This window comes from Lissotriton vulgaris, chromosome 1_2 (assembly GCF_964263255.1).
Source record: "Lissotriton vulgaris chromosome 1_2, aLisVul1.2, whole genome shotgun sequence".
Taxonomy (NCBI): domain Eukaryota; kingdom Metazoa; phylum Chordata; class Amphibia; order Caudata; family Salamandridae; genus Lissotriton; species Lissotriton vulgaris.
Genome location: NC_141686.1, coordinates 100,606,143 through 100,628,894, shown reverse-complemented (window position 1 = coordinate 100,628,894; position 22,752 = coordinate 100,606,143). Strand labels below are relative to the sequence as shown.

Here is a 22,752-nt window from a genome sequence, read left to right as displayed (position 1 = left end):
CCTTACTCCAGCCAACTCTTGCGGTTTAATACTTTCAAATCTTGATGTTGTTTAACAATACCAGCAGAAGGGATCAGGTTGACAGGCGCTGCAGTTCTCCAGTATGGGGCTGTCCAGATCATTACTCAATCTACCTTGCATTGGCACAGTATAAAATACGTCATGAAGTCTCCTATGAAAAGGTATACAAATCTGTTTGAATCACTTTTGTTAGTCAGGGGGACCCATTCGCTGGAAGGGGCAGGGAGGACAAAAATAGCTCATTGGTATAGAACACTGAATTAACAGCTGATTTTGAGGTGGGAGAAGATCGATTAATCCAACCGGACCTCAATAAACGGTTTCTTAGTATGCAGTAGCCCGCAACCACTTCTAACCCAAAAGCGTAATCTCATCCTTTTGCAGAATCAGGCAAGCTTTTACCTGCTCAAGCTGAACTGACATTGGTCTTCTTGGCCAGCAAGAGTTACTCTCTTGAAGCTGTTGAGGCTAGAGAACAGAATGACGCATATTCATTCTTTATAATAACTCTTCTAGCCCTCCCACTCCATACCACTTTATAACTTCCAATGTGGCAGATGTCTTCCATCATTGTGACCCTTGCTGCTTTTCTCGACATTGGCTGGCTCGGCATAACAAGAAGGGATGGATGGCTACAGGAGAGCCTGAATTGTGCCTGTAAGGTTCTACAGGGAGTCACTGGCAGATAATGAGAAACTCAGCCCTAAGTTGGCTCTTCTCCCTCACTTTCTTTCTCCTCTCTCCCTCTACCTATCTCTCACTCACTAAATACTAGTATCTATATTGTATTCACATCCCCTTCACAAACTTTCTGACCCTACTTCCTCTCTCCCTTAAATCAGTTCAACCCTCTTCTTTTCCTTTAGGAAACTCCACATCTTTTTTAAAGGCCCTTCCCATATTCACACTGCTTCTTGATAAGACATTATTTTTCTTTCTTTGCAGGATAGTGAAATAGATTTTCTTTAAATACGGTTGGCATACCATCAATTCATTACACCGTACTTTATCATTATCCTTACTTAAGCAATGCATTTCATCATTAGGACATGTGCTGTGTTTGCCGGGCATGGTGGCGTGTGCCTGTTGTCCTAGCTACTTGGGAGGCTGAGGCTTGTGGATTGCTTGAGCTCAGGGGTTCTGGGCTGCACTCAGCTGTGTTGATCAGGTGTCCATGCTACGTTGGGTATCAATATGGTGTTCTAGAGGGAGCTCTAGAATTTCAGGTTGTGTAATGAGAGGTGCACCGACCCAGGCTGGAAACAGAGCAGGCCAAAGCTTCCATGCCCATCGGTAGCAGGACAGCACCTGAGAGCAGTAGGTGTAACACAGCTTGAGCAAAATAGTGAGACCTAGCCTCTCTTTTTTTGACTCAAATGTGAACGTTTTTATTTTTACAAGATGGTAATGAATTATTTTTCCAAAACCAAATCTTTGTTTTTCTTTTGATATTTTTGCAGGAAGTACAATGAACATTTGAACTGGGCCGGGCATTCTAGCATAGCAGACAATTCTCCAGAATTGCGACATATTGCAACAACAAGCTAGCAGGTGGAGAGGACGGAAAACTCTGTGCAGCCTAGAATAGATGGCTGTGTGATTTTCTGCAAGGATGACTGAAATGCATTCTTCATTTTAGAGCACCTGTAGGATTAAATTGATCTGTCAAGTACAAAGGTATCCTTAGAAGAGTAACTTTGAAATGCGTTTGCTGGGTCTTCTGCTGCATTCCTACGTCCAGCTCTAATTCATTTTTTGATTAGCCCTCATTCAATTCCATATATGAATGAGAAGGAGAAATAAGAGGGCCCTTCGCTCTTTGAGAGAAACATGAAAAGACTGAGAACTGTGCAACTCCCAAACATTGGAGCCTTCGGCCATACTCCAGCCAACTCTTGCGGTTTAATACTTTTAAATCTTGATGTTGTTTAACAATACCAGCAGAAGGGATCAGGTTGACAGGCGCTGCAGTTCTCCAGTATGGGGCTGTCCAGATCATTACTCAATCTACCTTGCATTGGCACAGTATAAAATACGTCATGAAGTCTCCTATGAAAAGGTATACAAATCTGTTTGAATCACTTTTGTTAGTCAGGGGGACCCATTCGCTGGAAGGGGCAGGGAGGACAAAAATAGCTCATTGGTATAGAACACTGAATTAGCAGCTGATTTTGAGGTGGGAGAAGATCGAATAAACCAACCGGACCTCAATAAACGGTTTCTTAGTATGCAGTAGCCCGCAACCACTTCTAACCCAAAAGCGTAATCTCATCCTTTTGCAGAATCAGGCAAGCTTTCACCTGCTCAAGCTGAACTGACATTGGTCTTCTTGGCCAGCAAGAGTTACTCTCTTGAAGCTGTTGAGGCTAGAGAACAGAATGACGCATATTCATTCTTTATAATAACTCTTCTAGCCCTCCCACTCCATACCACTTTATAACTTCCAATGTGGCAGATGTCTTCCATCATTGTGACCCTTGCTGCTTTTCTCAACATTGGCTGGCTTGGCATAACAAGAAGGGATGAATGGCTACAGGAGAGCCTGAATTGTGCCTGTAAGGTTCTATAGGGAGTCACTGGCAGATAATGAGAAACTCAGCCCTAAGTTGGCTCTTCTCCCTCACTTTCTTTCTCCTCTCTCCCTCTACCTATCTCTCACTCTCTAAATACTAGTATCTATATTGTATTCACATCCCCTTCACAAACTTTCTGACCCTACTTCCTCTCTCCCTTAAATCAGTTCAACCCTCTTCTTTTCCTTTAGGAAACTCCACATCTTTTTTAAAGGCCCTTCCCATATTCACACTGCTTCTTGATAAAACATTATTTTTCTTTCTTTGCAGGATAGTGAAATAGATTTTCTTTAAATACGGTTGGCATACCATCAATTCATTACACCGTACTTTATCATTATCCTTACTTAAGCAATGCATTTCATCATTAGGACATGTGCTGTGTTTGCATGGCATGGTGGCGTGTGCCTGTTGTCCTAGCTACTTGGGAGGCTGAGGCTTGTGGATTGCTTGAGCTCAGGGGTTCTGGGCTGCACTCAGCTGTGTTGATCAGGTGTCCATGCTACGTTGGGTATCAATATGGTGTTCTAGAGGGAGCTCTAGAATTTCAGGTTGTGTAATGAGAGGTGCACCGACCCAGGCTGGAAACACAGCAGGCCAAAGCTTCCATGCCCATCGGTAGCAGGACAGCACCTGAGAGCAGTAGGTGTAACACAGCTTGAGCAAAATAGTGAGACCTAGCCTCTCTTTTTTTGACTCAAATGTGAACGTTTTGATTTTTACAAGATGGTAATGAATTATTTTTCCAAAACCAAATCTTTGTTTTTCTTTTGATATTTTTGCAGGAAGTACAATGAACATTTGAACTGGGCCGGGCATTCTAGCATAGCAGACAATTCTCCAGAATTGCGACATATTGCAACAACAAGCTAGCAGGTGGAGAGGAAGGAAAACTCTGTGCAGCCTAGAATAGATGGCTGTGTGATTTTCTGCAAGGATGACTGAAATGCATTCTTCATTTTAGAGCACCTGTAGGATTAAATTGATCTGTCAAGTACAAAGGTATCCTTAGAAGAGCAACTTTGAAATGCGTTTGCTGGGTCTTCTGCTGCATTCCTACGTCCAGCTCTAATTCATTTTTTGATTAGCCCTCATTCAATTCCATATATGAATGAGAAGGAGAAATAAGAGGGCCCTTCGCTCTTTGAGAGAAACATGAAAAGACTGAGAACTGTGCAACTCCCAAACATTGGAGCCTTCGGCCTTACTCCAGCCAACTCTTGCGGTTTAATACTTTTAAATCTTGATGTTGTTTAACAATACCAGCAGAAGGGATCAGGTTGACAGGCGCTGCAGTTCTCCAGTATGGGGCTGTCCAGATCATTACTCAATCTACCTTGCATTGGCACAGTATAAAATACGTCATGAAGTCTCCTATGAAAAGGTATACAAATCTGTTTGAATCACTTTTGTTAGTCAGGGGGACCCATTCGCTGGAAGGGGCAGGGAGGACAAAAATAGCTCATTGGTATAGAACACTGAATTAGCAGCTGATTTTGAGGTGGGAGAAGATCGAGTAATCCAACCGGACCTCAATAAACGGTTTCTTAGTATGCAGTAGCCCGCAACCACTTCTAACCCAAAAGCGTAATCTCATCCTTTTGCAGAATCAGGCAAGCTTTCACCTGCTCAAGCTGAACTGACATTGGTCTTCTTGGCCAGCAAGAGTTACTCTCTTGAAGCTGTTGAGGCTAGAGAACAGAATGACGCATATTCATTCTTTATAATAACTCTTCTAGCCCTCCCACTGCATACCACTTTATAACTTCCAATGTGGCAGATGTCTTCCATCATTGTGACCCTTGCTGCTTTTCTCAACATTGGCTGGCTCGGCATAACAAGAAGGGATGGATGGCTACAGAAGAGCCTGAATTGTGCCTGTAAGGTTCTACAGGGAGTCACTGGCAGATAATGAGAAACTCAGCCCTAAGTTGGCTCTTCTCCCTCACTTTCTTTCTCCTCTCTCCCTCTACCTATCTCTCACTCACTAAATACTAGTATCTATATTGTATTTACATCCCCTTCACAAACTTTCTGACCCTACTTCCTCTCTCCCTTAAATCAGTTCAACCCTCTTCTTTTCCTTTAGGAAACTCCACATCTTTTTAAAGGCCCTTCCCATATTCACACTGCTTCTTGATAAGACATTATTTTCCTTTCTTTGCAGGATAGTGAAATAGATTTTCTTGAAATACGGTTGGCATACCATCAATTCATTACACCGTACTTTATCATTATCCTTACTTAAGCAATGCATTTCATCATTAGGACATGTGCTGTGTTTGCCGGGCATGGTGGCGTGTGCCTGTTGTCCTAGCTACTTGGGAGGCTGAGGCTTGTGGATTGCTTGAGCTCAGGGGTTCTGGGCTGCACTCAGCTGTGTTGATCAGGTGTCCATGCTACGTTGGGTATCAATATGGTGTTCTAGAGGGAGCTCTAGAATTTCAGGTTGTGTAAAGAGAGGTGCACCGACCCAGGCTGGAAACAGAGCAGGCCAAAGCTTCCATGCCCATCGGTAGCAGGATAGCACCTGAGAGCAGTAGGTGTAACACAGCTTGAGCAAAATAGTGAGACCTAGCCTCTCTTTTTTTGAATCAAATGTGAACGTTTTGATTTTTACAAGATGGTAATGAATTATTTTTCCAAAACCAAATCTTTGTTTTTCTTTTGATATTTTTGCAGGAAGTACAATGAACATTTGAATAGGGCCGGGCATTCTAGCATAGCAGACAATTCTCCAGAATTGACACATATTGCAACAACAAGCTAGCAGGTGGAGAGGACGGAAAACTCTGTGCAGCCTAGAATAGATGGCTGTGTGATTTTCTGCAAGAATGACTGAAATGCATTCTTCATTTTAGAGCACCTGTAGGATTAAATTGATCTGTCAAGTACAAAAGTATCCTTAGAAGAGCAACTTTGAAATGCATTTGCTGGGTCTTCTGCTGCATTCCTACGTCCAGCTCTAATTCATTTTTTGATTAGCCCTCATTCAATTCCATATATGAATGAGAAGGAGAAATAAGAGGGCCCTTCGCTCTTTGAGAGAAACATGAAAAGACTGAGAACTGTGCAACTCCCAAACATTGGAGCCTTCGGCCTTACTCCAGCCAACTCTTGCGGTTTAATACTTTTAAATCTTGATGTTGTTTAACAATACCAGCAGAAGGGATCAGGTTGACAGGCGCTGCAGTTCTCCAGTATGGGGCTGTCCAGATCATTACTGAATCTACCTTGCATTGGCACAGTATAAAATACGTCATGAAGTCTCCTATGAAAAGGTATACAAATCTGTTTGAATCACTTTTGTTAGTCAGGGGGACCCATTCGCTGGAAGGGGCAGGGAGGACAAAAATAGCTCATTGGTATAGAACACTGAATTAGCAGCTGATTTTGAGGTGGGAGAAGATCGAGTAATCCAACCGGACCTCAATAAATGGTTTCTTATTATGCAGTAGCCCGCAACCACTTCTAACCCAAAAGCGTAATCTCATCCTTTTGCAGAATCAGGCAAGCTTTCACCTGCTCAAGCTGAACTGACATTGGTCTTCTCGGCCAGCAAGAGTTCCTCTCTTGAAGCTGTTGAGGCTAGAGAACAGAATGACGCGTATTCATTCTTTATAATAACTCTTCTAGCCCTCCCACTCCATACCACTTAATAACTTCCAATGTTGCAGATGTCTTCCATCATTGTGACCCTTGCTACTTTTCTCAACATTGCCTGGCTCGGCATAACAAGAAGGGATGGATGGCTACAGGAGAGCCTGAATTGTGCCTGTAAGGTTCTACAGGGAGTCACTGGCAGATAATGAGAAACTCAGCCCTAAGTTGGCTCTTCTCTCTCACTTTCTTTCTCCTCTCTCCCTCTACCTATCTCTCACTCACTAAATACTAGTATCTATATTGTATTCACATCCCCTTCACAAACTTTCTGACCCTATTTCCTCTCTCCCTTAAATCAGTTCAACCCTCTTCTTTTCCTTTAGGAAACTCCACATCTTTTTTAAAGGCCCTTCCCATATTCACACTGCTTCTTGATAAGACATTATTTTCCTTTCTTTGAAGGATAGTGAAATAGATTTTCTTGAAATACGGTTGGCATACCATCAATTCATTACACCGTACTTTATCATTATCCTTTCTTAAGCAATGCATTTCATCATTAGGACATGTGCTGTGTTTGCCGGGCATGGTGGCGTGTGCCTGTTGTCCTAGCTACTTGGGAGGCTGAGGCTTGTGGATTGCTTGAGCTCAGGGGTTCTGGGCTGCACTCAGCTGTGTTGATCAGGTGTCCATGCTACGTTGGGTATCAATATGGTGTTCTAGAGGGAGCTCTAGAATTTCAGGTTGTGTAATGAGAGGTGCACCGACCCAGGCTGGAAACAGAGCAGGCCAAAGCTTCCATGCCCATCGGTAGCAGGACAGCACCTGAGAGCAGTAGGTGTAACACAGCTTGAGCAAAATAGTGAGACCTAGCCTCTCTTTTTTTGACTCAAATGTGAACGTTTTGATTTTTACAAGATGGTAATGAATTATTTTTCCAAAACCAAATCTTTGTTTTTCTTTTGATATTTTTGCAGGAAGTACAATGAACATTTGAATAGGGCTGGGCATTCTAGCATAGCAGACAATTCTCCAGAATTGCAACATATTGCAACAACAAGCTAGCAGGTGGAGAGGACGGAAAACTCTGTGCAGCCTAGAATAGATGGCTGTGTGATTTTCTGCAAGAATGACTGAAATGCATTCTTCATTTTAGAGCACCTGTAGGATTAAATTGATCTGTCAAGTACAAAAGTATCCTTAGAAGAGCAACTTTGAAATGCGTTTGCTGGGTCTTCTGCTGCATTCCTACGTCCAGCTCTAATTCATTTTTTGATTAGCCCTCATTCAATTCCATATATGAATGAGAAGGAGAAATAAGAGGGCCCTTCGCTCTTTGAGAGGAACATGAAAAGACTGAGAACTGTGCAACTCCCAAACATTGGAGCCTTCGGCCTTACTCCAGCCAACTCTTGCGGTTTAATACTTTTAAATCTTGATGTTGTTTAACAATACCAGCAGAAGGGATCAGGTTGACAGGCGCTGCAGTTCTCCAGTATGGGGCTGTCCAGATCATTACTCAATCTACCTTACATTGGCACAGTATAAAATACGTCATGAAGTCTCCTATGAAAAGGTATACAAATCTGTTTGAATCACTTTTGTTAGTCAGGGGGACCCATTCGCTGGAAGGGGCAGGGAGGACAAAAATAGCTCATTGGTATAGAACACTGAATTAGCAGCTGATTTTGAGGTGGGAGAAGATAGAGTAATCCAACCGGACCTCAATAAACGGTTTCTTAGTATGCAGTAGCCCGCAACCACTTCTAACCCAAAAGCGTAATCTCATCCTTTTGCAGAATCAGGCAAGCTTTCACCTGCTCAAGCTGAACTGACATTGGTCTTCTTGGCCAGCAAGAGTTACTCTCTTGAAGCTGTTGAGGCTAGAGAACAGAATGACGCATATTCATTCTTTATAATAACTCTTCTAGCCCTCCCACTGCATACCACTTTATAACTTCCAATGTGGCAGATGTCTTCCATCATTGTGACCCTTGCTACTTTTCTCAACATTGGCTGGCTCGGCATAACAAGAAGGGATGGATGGCTACAGGAGAGCCTGAATTGTGCCTGTAAGGTTCTACAGGGAGTCACTGGCAGATAATGAGAAACTCAGCCCTAAGTTGGCTCTTCTCTCTCACTTTCTTTCTCCTCTCTCCCTCTACCTATCTCTCACTCTCTAAATACTAGTATCTATATTGTATTCACAACCCCTTCACAAACTTTCTGACCCTACTTCCTCTCTCCCTTAAATCAGTTCAACCCTCTTCTTTTCCTTTAGGAAACTCCACATCTTTTTTAAAGGCCCTTCCCATATTCACACTGCTTCTTGATAAGACATTATTTTCCTTTCTTTGAAGGATAGTGAAATAGATTTTCTTGAAATACGGTTGGCATACCATCAATTCATTACACCATACTTTATCATTATCCTTACTTAAGCAATGCATTTCATCATTAGGACATGTGCTGTGTTTGCCGGGCATGGTGGCGTGTGCCTGTTGTCCTAGCTACTTGGGAGGCTGAGGCTTGTGGATTGCTTGAGCTCAGGGGTTCTGGGCTGCACTCAGCTGTGTTGATCAGGTGTCCATGCTACGTTGGGTATCAATATGGTGTTCTAGAGGGAGCTCTAGAATTTCAGGTTGTGTAATGAGAGGTGCACCGACCCAGGCTGGAAACAGAGCAGGCCGAAATGTCCATGCCCATCGGTAGCAGGACAGCACCTGAGAGCAGTAGGTGTAACACAGCTTGAGCAAAATAGTGAGACCTAGCCTCTCTTTTTTTGACTCAAATGTGAACGTTTTGATTTTTACAAGATGGTAATGAATTATTTTTCCAAAACCAAATCTTTGTTTTTCTTTTGATATTTTTGCAGGAAGTATAATGAACATTTGAACTGGGCCGGGCATTCTAGCATAGCAGACAATTCTCCAGAATTGCGACATATTGCAACAACAAGCTAGCAGGTGGAGTGAACTGAAAACTCTGTGCAGCCTAGAATAGATGGCTGTGTGATTTTCTGCAAGGATGACTGAAATGCATTCTTCATTTTAGAGCACCTGTAGGATTAAATTGATCTGTCAAGTACAAAGGTATCCTTAGAAGAGCAACTTTGAAATGTGTTTGCTGGGTCTTCTGCTGCATTCCTACGTCCAGCTCTAATTCATTTTTTGATTAGCCCTCATTCAATTCCATATATGAATGAGAAGGAGAAATAAGAGGGCCCTTCGCTCTTTGAGAGAAACATGAAAAGACTGAGAACTGTGCAACTCCCAAACATTGGAGCCTTCGGCCTTACTCCAGCCAACTCTTGCGGTTTAATACTTTCAAATCTTGATGTTGTTTAACAATACCAGCAGAAGGGATCAGGTTGACAGGCGCTGCAGTTCTCCAGTATGGGGCTGTCCAGATCATTACTCAATCTACCTTGCATTGGCACAGTATAAAATACGTCATGAAGTCTCCTATGAAAAGGTATACAAATCTGTTTGAATCACTTTTGTTAGTCAGGGGGACCCATTCGCTGGAAGGGGCAGGGAGGACAAAAATAGCTCATTGGTATAGAACACTGAATTAACAGCTGATTTTGAGGTGGGAGAAGATCGAGTAATCCAACCGGACCTCAATAAACGGTTTCTTAGTATGCAGTAGCCCGCAACCACTTCTAACCCAAAAGCGTAATCTCATCCTTTTGCAGAATCAGGCAAGCTTTTACCTGCTCAAGCTGAACTGACATTGGTCTTCTTGGCCAGCAAGAGTTACTCTCTTGAAGCTGTTGAGGCTAGAGAACAGAATGACGCATATTCATTCTTTATAATAACTCTTCTAGCCCTCCCACTCCATACCACTTTATAACTTCCAATGTGGCAGATGTCTTCCATCATTGTGACCCTTGCTGCTTTTCTCGACATTGGCTGGCTCGGCATAACAAGAAGGGATGGATGGCTACAGGAGAGCCTGAATTGTGCCTGTAAGGTTCTACAGGGAGTCACTGGCAGATAATGAGAAACTCAGCCCTAAGTTGGCTCTTCTCCCTCACTTTCTTTCTCCTCTCTCCCTCTACCTATCTCTCACTCACTAAATACTAGTATCTATATTGTATTCACATCCCCTTCACAAACTTTCTGACCCTACTTCCTCTCTCCCTTAAATCAGTTCAACCCTCTTCTTTTCCTTTAGGAAACTCCACATCTTTTTTAAAGGCCCTTCCCATATTCACACTGCTTCTTGATAAGACATTATTTTTCTTTCTTTGCAGGATAGTGAAATTGATTTTCTTTAAATACGGTTGGCATACCATCAATTCATTACACCGTACTTTATCATTATCCTTACTTAAGCAATGCATTTCATCATTAGGACATGTGCTGTGTTTGCCGGGCATGGTGGCGTGTGCCTGTTGTCCTAGCTACTTGGGAGGCTGAGGCTTGTGGATTGCTTGAGCTCAGGGGTTCTGGGCTGCACTCAGCTGTGTTGATCAGGTGTCCATGCTACGTTGGGTATCAATATGGTGTTCTAGAGGGAGCTCTAGAATTTTAGGTTGTGTAATGAGAGGTGCACCGACCCAGGCTGGAAACAGAGCAGGCCAAAGCTTCCATGCCCATCGGTAGCAGGACAGCACCTGAGAGCAGTAGGTGTAACACAGCTTGAGCAAAATAGTGAGACCTAGCCTCTCTTTTTTTGACTCAAATGTGAACGTTTTGATTTTTACAAGATGGTAATGAATTATTTTTCCAAAACCAAATCTTTGTTTTTCTTTTGATATTTTTGCAGGAAGTACAATGAACATTTGAACTGGGCCGGGCATTCTAGCATAGCAGACAATTCTCCAGAATTGCGACATATTGCAACAACAAGCTAGCAGGTGGAGAGGACGGAAAACTCTGTGCAGCCTAGAATAGATGGCTGTGTGATTTTCTGCAAGGATGACTGAAATGCATTCTTCATTTTAGAGCACCTGTAGGATTAAATTGATCTGTCAAGTACAAAGGTATCCTTAGAAGAGCAACTTTGAAATGCGTTTGCTGGGTCTTCTGCTGCATTCCTACGTCCAGCTCTAATTCATTTTTTGATTAGCCCTCATTCAATTCCATATATGAATGAGAAGGAGAAATAAGAGGGCCCTTCGCTCTTTGAGAGAAACATGAAAAGACTGAGAACTGTGCAACTCCCAAACATTGGAGCCTTCGGCCTTACTCCAGCCAACTCTTGCGGTTTAATACTTTTAAATCTTGATGTTGTTTAACAATACCAGCAGAAGGGATCAGGTTGACAGGCGCTGCAGTTCTCCAGTATGGGGCTGTCCAGATCATTACTCAATCTACCTTGCATTGGCACAGTATAAAATACGTCATGAAGTCTCCTATGAAAATGTATACAAATCTGTTTGAATCACTTTTGTTAGTCAGGGGGACCCATTCGCTGGAAGGGGCAGGGAGGACAAAAATAGCTCATTGGTATAGAACACTGAATTAGCAGCTGATTTTGAGGTGGGAGAAGATCGAGTAATCCAACCGGACCTCAATAAACGGTTTCTTAGTATGCAGTAGCCCGCAACCACTTCTAACCCAAAAGCGTAATCTCATCCTTTTGCAGAATCAGGCAAGCTTTCACCTGCTCAAGCTGAACTGACATTGGTCTTCTTGGCCAGCAAGAGTTACTCTCTTGAAGCTGTTGAGGCTAGAGAACAGAATGACGCATATTCATTCTTTATAATAACTCTTCTAGCCCTCTCACTGCATACCACTTTATAACTTCCAATGTGGCAGATGTCTTCCATCATTGTGACCCTTGCTGCTTTTCTCAACATTGGCTGGCTCGGCATAACAAGAAGGGATGGATGGCTACAGAAGAGCCTGAATTGTGCCTGTAAGGTTCTACACGGAGTCACTGGCAGATAATGAGAAACTCAGCCCTGAGTTGGCTCTTCTCCCTCACTTTCTTTCTCCTCTCTCCCTCTACCTATCTCTCACTCACTAAATACTAGTATCTATATTGTATTCACATCCCCTTCACAAACTTTCTGACCCTACTTCCTCTCTCCCTTAAATCAGTTCAACCCTCTTCTTTTCCTTTAGGAAACTCCACATCTTTTTAAAGGCCCTTCCCATATTCACACTGCTTCTTGATAAGACATTATTTTCCTTTCTTTGCAGGATAGTGAAATAGATTTTCTTGAAATACGGTTGGCATACCATCAATTCATTACACCGTACTTTATCATTATCCTTACTTAAGCAATGCATTTCATCATTAGGACATGTGCTGTGTTTGCCGGGCATGGTGGCGTGTGCCTGTTGTCCTAGCTACTTGGGAGGCTGAGGCTTGTGGATTGCTTGAGCTCAGGGGTTCTGGGCTGCACTCAGCTGTGTTGATCAGGTGTCCATGCTACGTTGGGTATCAATATGGTGTTCTAGAGGGAGCTCTAGAATTTCAGGTTGTGTATTGAGAGGTGCACCAACCCAGGCTGGAAACAGAGCAGGCCAAAGCTTCCATGCCCATCGGTAGCAGGACAGCACCTGAGAGCAGTAGGTGTAACACAGCTTGAGCAAAATAGTGAGACCTAGCCTCTCTTTTTTTGAATCAAATGTGAACGTTTTGATTTTTACAAGATGGTAATGAATTATTTTTCCAAAACCAAATCTTTGTTTTTCTTTTGATATTTTTGCAGGAAGTACAATGAACATTTGAATAGGGCCGGGCATTCTAGCATAGCAGACAATTCTCCAGAATTGACACATATTGCAACAAGCTAGCAGGTGGAGAGGACGGAAAACTCTGTGCAGCCTAGAATAGATGGCTGTGTGATTTTCTGCAAGAATGACTGAAATGCATTCTTCATTTTAGAGCACCTGTAGGATTAAATTGATCTGTCAAGTACAAAAGTATCCTTAGAAGAGCAACTTTGAAATGCATTTGCTGGGTCTTCTGCTGCATTCCTACGTCCAGCTCTAATTCATTTTTTGATTAGCCCTCATTCAATTCCATATATGAATGAGAAGGAGAAATAAGAGGGCCCTTCGCTCTTTGAGAGAAACATGAAAAGACTGAGAACTGTGCAACTCCCAAACATTGGAGCCTTCGGCCTTACTCCAGCCAACTCTTGCGGTTTAATACTTTTAAATCTTGATGTTGTTTAACAATACCAGCAGAAGGGATCAGGTTGACAGGCGCTGCAGTTCTCCAGTATGGGGCTGTCCAGATCATTACTGAATCTACCTTGCATTGGCACAGTATAAAATACGTCATGAAGTCTCCTATGAAAAGGTATACAAATCTGTTTGAATCACTTTTGTTAGTCAGGGGGACCCATTCGCTGGAAGGGGCAGGGAGGACAAAAATAGCTCATTGGTATAGAACACTGAATTAGCAGCTGATTTTGAGGTGGGAGAAGATCGAGTAATCCAACCGGACCTCAATAAATGGTTTCTTAGTATGCAGTAGCCCGCAACCACTTCTAACCCAAAAGCGTAATCTCATCCTTTTGCAGAATCAGGCAAGCTTTCACCTGCTCAAGCTGAACTGACATTGGTCTTCTCGGCCAGCAAGAGTTCCTCTCTTGAAGCTGTTGAGGCTAGAGAACAGAATGACGCGTATTCATTCTTTATAATAACTCTTCTAGCCCTCCCACTCCATACCACTTTATAACTTCCAATGTTGCAGATGTCTTCCATCATTGTGACCCTTGCTACTTTTCTCAACATTGGCTGGCTCGGCATAACAAGAAGGGATGGATGGCTACAGGAGAGCCTGAATTGTGCCTGTAAGGTTCTACAGGGAGTCACTGGCAGATAATGAGAAACTCAGCCCTAAGTTGGCTCTTCTCTCTCACTTTCTTTCTCCTCTCTCCCTCTACCTATCTCTCACTCTCTAAATACTAGTATCTATATTGTATTCACATCCCCTTCACAAACTTTCTGACCCTATTTCCTCTCTCCCTTAAATCAGTTCAACCCTCTTCTTTTCCTTTAGGAAACTCCACATCTTTTTTAAAGGCCCTTCCCATATTCACACTGCTTCTTGATAAGACATTATTTTCCTTTCTTTGAAGGATAGTGAAATAGATTTTCTTGAAATACGGTTGGCATACCATCAATTCATTACACCGTACTTTATCATTATCCTTTCTTAAGCAATGCATTTCATCATTAGGACATGTGCTGTGTTTGCCAGGCATGGTGGCGTGTGCCTGTTGTCCTAGCTACTTGGGAGGCTGAGGCTTGTGGATTGCTTGAGCTCAGGGGTTCTGGGCTGCACTCAGCTGTGTTGATCAGGTGTCCATGCTACGTTGGGTATCAATATGGTGTTCTAGAGGGAGCTCTAGAATTTCAGGTTGTGTAATGAGAGGTGCACCGACCCAGGCTGGAAACAGAGCAGGCCAAAGCTTCCATGCCCATCGGTAGCAGGACAGCACCTGAGAGCAGTAGGTGTAACACAGCTTGAGCAAAATAGTGAGACCTAGCCTCTCTTTTTTTGACTCAAATGTGAACGTTTTGATTTTCACAAGATGGTAATGAATTATTTTTCCAAAACCAAATCTTTGTTTTTCTTTTGATATTTTTGCAGGAAGTACAATGAACATTTGAATAGGGCTGGGCATTCTAGCATAGCAGACAATTCTCCAGAATTGCAACATATTGCAACAACAAGCTAGCAGGTGGAGAGGACGGAAAACTCTGTGCAGCCTAGAATAGATGGCTGTGTGATTTTCTGCAAGAATGACTGAAATGCATTCTTCATTTTAGAGCACCTGTAGGATTAAATTGATCTGTCAAGTACAAAAGTATCCTTAGAAGAGCAACTTTGAAATGCATTTGCTGGGTCTTCTGCTGCATTCCTACGTCCAGCTCTAATTCATTTTTTGATTAGCCCTCATTCAATTCCATATATGAATGAGAAGGAGAAATAAGAGGGCCCTTCGCTCTTTGAGAGGAACATGAAAAGACTGAGAACTGTGCAACTCCCAAACATTGGAGCCTTCGGCCTTACTCCAGCCAACTCTTGCGGTTTAATACTTTTAAATCTTGATGTTGTTTAACAATACCAGCAGAAGGGATCAGGTTGACAGGCGCTGCAGTTCTCCAGTATGGGGCTGTCCAGATCATTACTCAATCTACCTTGCATTGGCACAGTATAAAATACATCATGAAGTCTCCTATGAAAAGGTATACAAATCTGTTTGAATCACTTTTGTTAGTCAGGGGGACCCATTCGCTGGAAGGGGCAGGGAGGACAAAAATAGCTCATTGGTATAGAACACTGAATTAGCAGCTGATTTTGAGGTGGGAGAAGATCGAGTAATCCAACCGGACCTCAATAAACGGTTTCTTAGTATGCAGTAGCCCGCAACCACTTCTAACCCAAAAGCGTAATCTCATCCTTTTGCAGAATCAGGTAAGCTTTCACCTGCTCAAGCTGAACTGACATTGGTCTTCTTGGCCAGCAAGAGTTACTCTCTTGAAGCTGTTGAGGCTAGAGAACAGAATGACGCATATTCATTCTTTATAATAACTCTTCTAGCCCTCCCACTGCATACCACTTTATAACTTCCAATGTGGCAGATGTCTTCCATCATTGTGACCCTTGCTACTTTTCTCAACATTGGCTGGCTCGGCATAACAAGAAGGGATGGATGGTTACAGGAGAGCCTGAATTGTGCCTGTAAGGTTCTACAGGGAGTCACTGGCAGATAATGAGAAACTCAGCCCTAAGTTGGCTCTTCTCTCTCACTTTCTTTCTCCTCTCTCCCTCTACCTATCTCTCACTCTCTAAATACTAGTATCTATATTGTATTCACAACCCCTTCACAAACTTTCTGACCCTACTTCCTCTCTCCCTTAAATCAGTTCAACCCTCTTCTTTTCCTTTAGGAAACTCCACATCTTTTTTAAAGGCCCTTCCCATATTCACACTGCTTCTTGATAAGACATTATTTTCCTTTCTTTGAAGGATAGTGAAATAGATTTTCTTGAAATACGGTTGGCATACCATCAATTCATTACACCGTACTTTATCATTATCCTTACTTAAGCAATGCATTTCATCATTAGGACATGTGCTGTGTTTGCCGGGCATGGTGGTGTGTGCCTGTTGTCCTAGCTACTTGGGAGGCTGAGGCTTGTGGATTGCTTGAGCTCAGGGGTTCTGGGCTGCACTCTGCTGTGTTGATCAGGTGTCCATGCTATGTTGGGTATCAATATGGTGTTCTAGAGGGAGCTCTAGAATTTCAGGTTGTGTAATGAGAGGTGCACCGACCCAGGCTGGAAACAGAGCAGGCCGAAATGTCCATGCCCATCGGTAGCAGGACAGCACCTGAGAGCAGTAGGTGTAACACAGCTTGAGCAAAATAGTGAGACCTAGCCTCTCTTTTTTTGACTCAAATGTGAACGTTTTGATTTTTACAAGATGGTAATGAATTATTTTTCCAAAACCAAATCTTTGTTTTTCTTTTGATATTTTTGCAGTAAGTATAATGAACATTTGAACTGGGCCGGGCATTCTAGCATAGCAGACAATTCTCCAGAATTGCGACATATTGCAACAACAAGCTAGCAGGTGGAGTGAACTGAAAACTCTGTGCAGCCTAGAATAGATGGCTGTGTGATTTTCTGCAAGGATGACTGAAATGCATTCTTCATTTTAGAGCACCTGTAGGATTAAATTGATCTGTCAAGTACAAAGGTATCCTTAGAAGAGCAACTTTGAAATGCATTTGCTGGGTCTTCTGCTGCATTCCTACGTCCAGCTCTAATTCATTTTTTGATTAGCCCTCATTCAATTCCATATATGAATGAGAAGGAGAAATAAGAGGGCCCTTCGCTCTTTGAGAGAAACATGAAAAGACTGAGAACTGTGCAACTCCCAAACATTGGAGCCTTCGGCCTTACTCCAGCCAACTCTTGCGGTTTAATACTTTCAAATCTTGATGTTGTTTAACAATACCAGCAGAAGGGATCAGGTTGACAGGCGCTGCAGTTCTCCAGTATGGGGCTGTCCAGATCATTACTCAATCTACCTTGCATTGGCACAGTATAAAATACGTCATGAAGTCTCCTATGAAAAGGTATACAAATCTGTTTGAATCACTTTTGTTAGTCAGGGGGACCCATTCGCTGGAAGGGGCAGGGAGGACAAAAATAGCTCATTGGTATAGAACACTGAATTAACAGCTGATTTTGAGGTGGGAGAAGATCGAGTAATCCAACCGGACCTCAATAAACGGTTTCTTAATATGCAGTAGCCCGCAACCACTTCTAACCCAAAAGCGTAATCTCATCCTTTTGCAGAATCAGGCAAGCTTTTACCTGCTCAAGCTGAACTGACATTGGTCTTCTTGGCCAGCAAGAGTTACTCTCTTGAAGCTGTTGAGGCTAGAGAACAGAATGACGCAAATTCATTCTTTATAATAACTCTTCTAGCCCTCCCACTCCATACCACTTTATAACTTCCAATGTGGCAGATGTCTTCCATCATTGTGACCCTTGCTGCTTTTTTCGACATTGGCTGGCTCGGCATAACAAGAAGGGATGGATGGCTACAGGAGAGCCTGAATTGTGCCTGTAAGGTTCTACAGGGAGTCACTGGCAGATAATGAGAAACTCAGCCCTAAGTTGGCTCTTCTCCCTCACTTTCTATCTCCTCTCTCCCTCTACCTATCTCTCACTCACTAAATACTAGTATCTATATTGTATTCACATCCCCTTCACAAACTTTCTGACCCTACTTCCTCTCTCCCTTAAATCAGTTCAACCCTCTTCTTTTCCTTTAGGAAACTCCACATCTTTTTTAAAGGCCCTTCCCATATTCACACTGCTTCTTGATAAGACATTATTTTCCTTTCTTTGAAGGATAGTGAAATAGATTTTCTTGAAATACGGTTGGCATACCATCAATTCATTACACCGTACTTTATCATTATGCTTACTTAAGCAATGCATTTCATCATTAGGATATGTGCTGTATTTGCCAGGCATGGTGGCGTGTGCCTGTTGTCCTAGCTACTTGGGAGGCTGAGGCTTGTGGATTGCATGAGCTCAGGGGTTCTGGACTGCACTCAGCTGTGTTGATCAGGTGTCCATGCTACATTGGGTATCAATAGGGTGTTCTAGAGGGAGCTCTAGAATTTCAGGTTGTGTAAAGAGAGGTGCACCGACCCAGGCTGGAAACAGAGCAGGCCAAAGCTTCCATGCCCATCGGTAGCAGGACAGCACCTGAGAGCAGTAGGTGTAACACAGCTTGAGCAAAATAGTGAGACCTAGACTCTCTTTTTTTGACTCAAATGTGAACGTTTTGATTTTCACAAGATGGTAATGAATTATTTTTCCAAAACCAAATCTTTGTTTTTCTTTTGATATTTTTGCAGGAAGTACAATGAACATTTGAACTGGGCCGGGCATTCTAGCATAGCAGACAATTCTCCAGAATTGCGACATATTGCAACAACAAGCTAGCAGGTGGAGAGGACGGAAAACTCTGTGCAGCCTAGAATAGATGGCTGTGTGATTTTCTGCAAGGATGACTGAAATGCATTCTTCATTTTAGAGCACCTGTAGGATTAAATTGATCTGTCAAGTACAAAGGTATCCTTAGAAGAGTAACTTTGAAATGCGTTTGCTGGGTCTTCTGCTGCATTCCTACGTCCAGCTCTAATTCATTTTTTGATTAGCCCTCATTCAATTCCATATATGAATGAGAAGGAAAATAATAAGAGGGCCCTTCGCTCTTTGAGAGAAACATGAAAAGACTGAGAACTGTGCAACTCCCAAACATTGGAGCCTTCGGCCATACTCCAGCCAACTCTTGCGGTTTAATACTTTTAAATCTTGATGTTGTTTAACAATACCAGCAGAAGGGATCAGGTTGACAGGCGCTGCAGTTCTCCAGTATGGGGCTGTCCAGATCATTACTCAATCTACCTTGCATTGGCACAGTATAAAATACGTCATGAAGTCTCCTATGAAAAGGTATACAAATCTGTTTGAATCACTTTTGTTAGTCAGGGGGACCCATTCGCTGGAAGGGGCAGGGAGGACAAAAATAGCTCATTGGTATAGAACACTGAATTAGCAGCTGATTTTGAGGTGGGAGAAGATCGAATAAACCAACCGGACCTCAATAAACGGTTTCTTAGTATGCAGTAGCCCGCAACCACTTCTAACCCAAAAGCGTAATCTCATCCTTTTGCAGAATCAGGCAAGCTTTCACCTGCTCAAGCTGAACTGACATTGGTCTTCTTGGCCAGCAAGTGTTACTCTCTTGAAGCTGTTGAGGCTAGAGAACAGAATGACGCATATTCATTCTTTATAATAACTCTTCTAGCCCTCCCACTCCATACCACTTTATAACTTCCAATGTGGCAGATGTCTTCCATCATTGTGACCCTTGCTGCTTTTCTCAACATTGGCTGGCTCGGCATAACAAGAAGGGATGGTTGGCTACAGGAGAGCTTGAATTGTGCCTGTAAGGTTCTACAGGGAGTCACTGGCAGATAATGAGAAACTCAGCCCTAAGTTGGCTCTTCTCCCTCACTTTCTTTCTCCTCTCTCCCTCTACCTATCTCTCACTCACTAAATACTAGTATCTATATTGTATTCACATCCCCTTCACAAACTTTCTGACCCTACTTCCTCTCTCCCTTAAATCAGTTCAACCCTCTTCTTTTCCTTTAGGAAACTCCACATCTTTTTTAAAGGCCCTTCCCATATTCACACTGCTTCTTGATAAGACATTATTTTCCTTTCTTTGCAGGATAGTGAAATAGATTTTCTTGAAATACGGTTGGCATACCATCAATTCATTACACCGTACTTTATCATTATCCTTACTTAAGCAATGCATTTCATCATTAGGACATGTGCTGTGTTTGCCGGGCATGGTGGCGTGTGCCTGTTGTCCTAGCTACTTGGGAGGCTGAGGCTTGTGGATTGCTTGAGCTCAGGGGTTCTGGGCTGCACTCAGCTGTGTTGATCAGGTGTCCATGCTACGTTGGGTATCAATATGGTGTTCTAGAGGGAGCTCTAGAATTTCAGGTTGTGTAATGAGAGGTGCACCTACCCAGGCTGGAAACAGAGCAGGCCAAAGCTTCCATGCCCATCAGTAGCAGGACAGCACCTGAGAGCAGTAGGTGTAACACAGCTTGAGCAAAATAGTGAGACCTAGCCTCTCTTTTTTTGACTCAAATGTGAACGTTTTGATTTTTACAAGATGGTAATGAATTATTTTTCCAAAACCAAATCTTTGTTTTTCTTTTGATATTTTTGCAGGAAGTACAATGAACATTTGAATAGGGCTGGGCATTCTAGCATAGCAGACAATTCTCCAGAATTGCAACATATTGCAACAACAAGCTAGCAGGTGGAGAGGACGGAAAACTCTGTGCAGCCTAGAATAGATGGCTGTGTGATTTTCTGCAAGAATGACTGAAATGCATTCTTCATTTTAGAGCACCTGTAGGATTAAATTGATCTGTCAAGTACAAAAGTATCCTTAGAAGAGCAACTTTGAAATGCATTTGCTGGGTCTTCTGCTGCATTCCTACGTCCAGCTCTAATTCATTTTTTGATTAGCCCTCATTCAATTCCATATATGAATGAGAAGGAGAAATAAGAGGGCCCTTCGCTCTTTGAGAGAAACATGAAAAGACTGAGAACTGTGCAACTCCCAAACATTGGAGCCTTCGGCCTTACTCCAGCCAACTCTTGCGGTTTAATACTTTTAAATCTTGATGTTGTTTAACAATACCAGCAGAAGGGATCAGGTTGACAGGCGCTGCAGTTCTCCAGTATGGGGCTGTCCAGATCATTACTCAATCTACCTTGCATTGGCACAGTATAAAATACGTCATGAAGTCTCCTATGAAAAGGTATACAAATCTGTTTGCATCACTTTTGTTAGTCAGGGGGACCCATTCGCTGGAAGGGGCAGGGAGGACAAAAATAGCTCATTGGTATAGAACACTGAATTAGCAGCTGATTTTGAGGTGGGAGAAGATCGAGTAATCCAACCGGACCTCAATAAACGGTTTCTTAGTATGCAGTAGCTCGCAACCACTTCTAACCCAAAAGCGTAATCTCATCCTTTTGCAGAATCAGGCAAGCTTTCACCTGCTCAAGCTGAACTGACATTGGTCTTCTTAGCCAGCAAGAGTTACTCTCTTGAAGCTGTTGAGGCTAGAGAACAGAATGACGCATATTCATTCTTTATAATAACTCTTCTAGCCCTCCCACTGCATACCACTTTATAACTTCCAATGTGGCAGATGTCTTCCATCATTGTGACCCTTGCTGCTTTTCTCAACATTGGCTGGCTCGGCATAACAAGAAGGGATGGATGGCTACAGAAGAGCCTGAATTGTGCCTGTAAGGTTCTACAGGGAGTCACTGGCAGATAATGAGAAACTCAGCCCTAAGTTGGCTCTTCTCCCTCACTTTCTTTCTCCTTTCTCCCTCTACCTATCTCTCACTCACTAAATACTAGTATCTATATTGTATTCACATCCCCTTCACAAACTTTCTGACCCTACTTCCTCTCTCCCTTAAATCAGTTCAACCCTCTTCTTTTCCTTTAGGAAACTCCACATCTTTTTAAAGGCCCTTCCCATATTCACACTGCTTCTTGATAAGACATTATTTTCCTTTCTTTGCAGGATAGTGAAATAGATTTTCTTGAAATACGGTTGGCATACCATCAATTCATTACACCGTACTTTATCATTATCCTTACTTAAGCAATGCATTTCATCATTAGGACATGTGCTGTGTTTGCCGGGCATGGTGGCGTGTGCCTGTTGTCCTAGCTACTTGGGAGGCTGAGGCTTGTGGATTGCTTGAGCTCAGGGGTTCTGGGCTGCACTCAGCTGTGTTGATCAGGTGTCCATTCTACGTTGGGTATCAATATGGTGTTCTAGAGGGAGCTCTAGAATTTCAGGTTGTGTAAAGAGAGGTGCACCGACCCAGGCTGGAAACAGAGCAGGCCAAAGCTTCCATGCCCATCGGTAGCAGGACAGCACCTGAGAGCAGTAGGTGTAACACAGCTTGAGCAAAATAGTGAGACCTAGCCTCTCTTTTTTTGACTCAAATGTGAACGTTTTGATTTTTACAAGATGGTAATGAATTATTTTTCCAAAACCAAATCTTTGTTTTTCTTTTGATATTTTTGCAGGAAGTACAATGAACATTTGAACTGGGCCGGGCATTCTAGCATAGCAGACAATTCTCCAGAATTGCGACATATTGCAACAACAAGCTAGCAGGTGGAGAGGACGGAAAACTCTGTGCAGCCTAGAATAGATGGCTGTGTGATTTTCTGCAAGGATGACTGAAATGCATTCTTCATTTTAGAGCACCTGTAGGATTAAATTGATCTGTCAAGTACAAAGGTATCCTTAGAAGAGCAACTTTGAAATGCGTTTGCTGGGTCTTCTGCTGCATTCCTACGTCCAGCTCTAATTCATTTTTTGATTAGCCCTCATTCAATTCCATATATGAATGAGAAGGAGAAATAAGAGGGCCCTTCGCTCTTTGAGAGAAACATGAAAAGACTGAGAACTGTGCAACTC

The 22,752-nt window shown here is 42.8% G+C and overlaps 12 non-coding genes across 12 annotated transcripts; all 12 read left to right on the top strand.

The window, feature by feature from the left end:
• The first annotated feature begins 1,083 nt into the window (after positions 1-1,083).
• LOC147734183 (signal recognition particle RNA) lies at positions 1,084-1,383 on the top strand. The gene has a single exon (XR_015307819.1).
• A 1,598-nt stretch (positions 1,384-2,981) lies between these two features.
• Positions 2,982-3,281, top strand: LOC147734182 (signal recognition particle RNA). The gene has a single exon (XR_015307690.1).
• A 1,597-nt stretch (positions 3,282-4,878) lies between these two features.
• LOC147734181 (signal recognition particle RNA) lies at positions 4,879-5,178 on the top strand. The gene has a single exon (XR_015307722.1).
• A 1,598-nt stretch (positions 5,179-6,776) lies between these two features.
• Positions 6,777-7,076, top strand: LOC147734180 (signal recognition particle RNA). The gene has a single exon (XR_015307810.1).
• Positions 7,077-8,674: 1,598 nt separating this feature from the next.
• On the top strand, positions 8,675-8,974 carry LOC147734179 (signal recognition particle RNA). The gene has a single exon (XR_015308007.1).
• Positions 8,975-10,572: 1,598 nt separating this feature from the next.
• On the top strand, positions 10,573-10,872 carry LOC147734178 (signal recognition particle RNA). The gene has a single exon (XR_015307936.1).
• A 1,597-nt stretch (positions 10,873-12,469) lies between these two features.
• On the top strand, positions 12,470-12,769 carry LOC147734177 (signal recognition particle RNA). Its single transcript, XR_015308165.1, has one exon.
• Positions 12,770-14,364: 1,595 nt separating this feature from the next.
• Positions 14,365-14,664, top strand: LOC147734176 (signal recognition particle RNA). The gene has a single exon (XR_015307883.1).
• A 1,598-nt stretch (positions 14,665-16,262) lies between these two features.
• Positions 16,263-16,562, top strand: LOC147734175 (signal recognition particle RNA). Its single transcript, XR_015308144.1, has one exon.
• A 1,598-nt stretch (positions 16,563-18,160) lies between these two features.
• On the top strand, positions 18,161-18,460 carry LOC147734174 (signal recognition particle RNA). Its single transcript, XR_015307776.1, has one exon.
• Positions 18,461-20,060: 1,600 nt separating this feature from the next.
• LOC147734173 (signal recognition particle RNA) lies at positions 20,061-20,360 on the top strand. The gene has a single exon (XR_015308191.1).
• A 1,597-nt stretch (positions 20,361-21,957) lies between these two features.
• On the top strand, positions 21,958-22,257 carry LOC147734172 (signal recognition particle RNA). The gene has a single exon (XR_015308095.1).
• Positions 22,258-22,752: the final 495 nt, after the last annotated feature.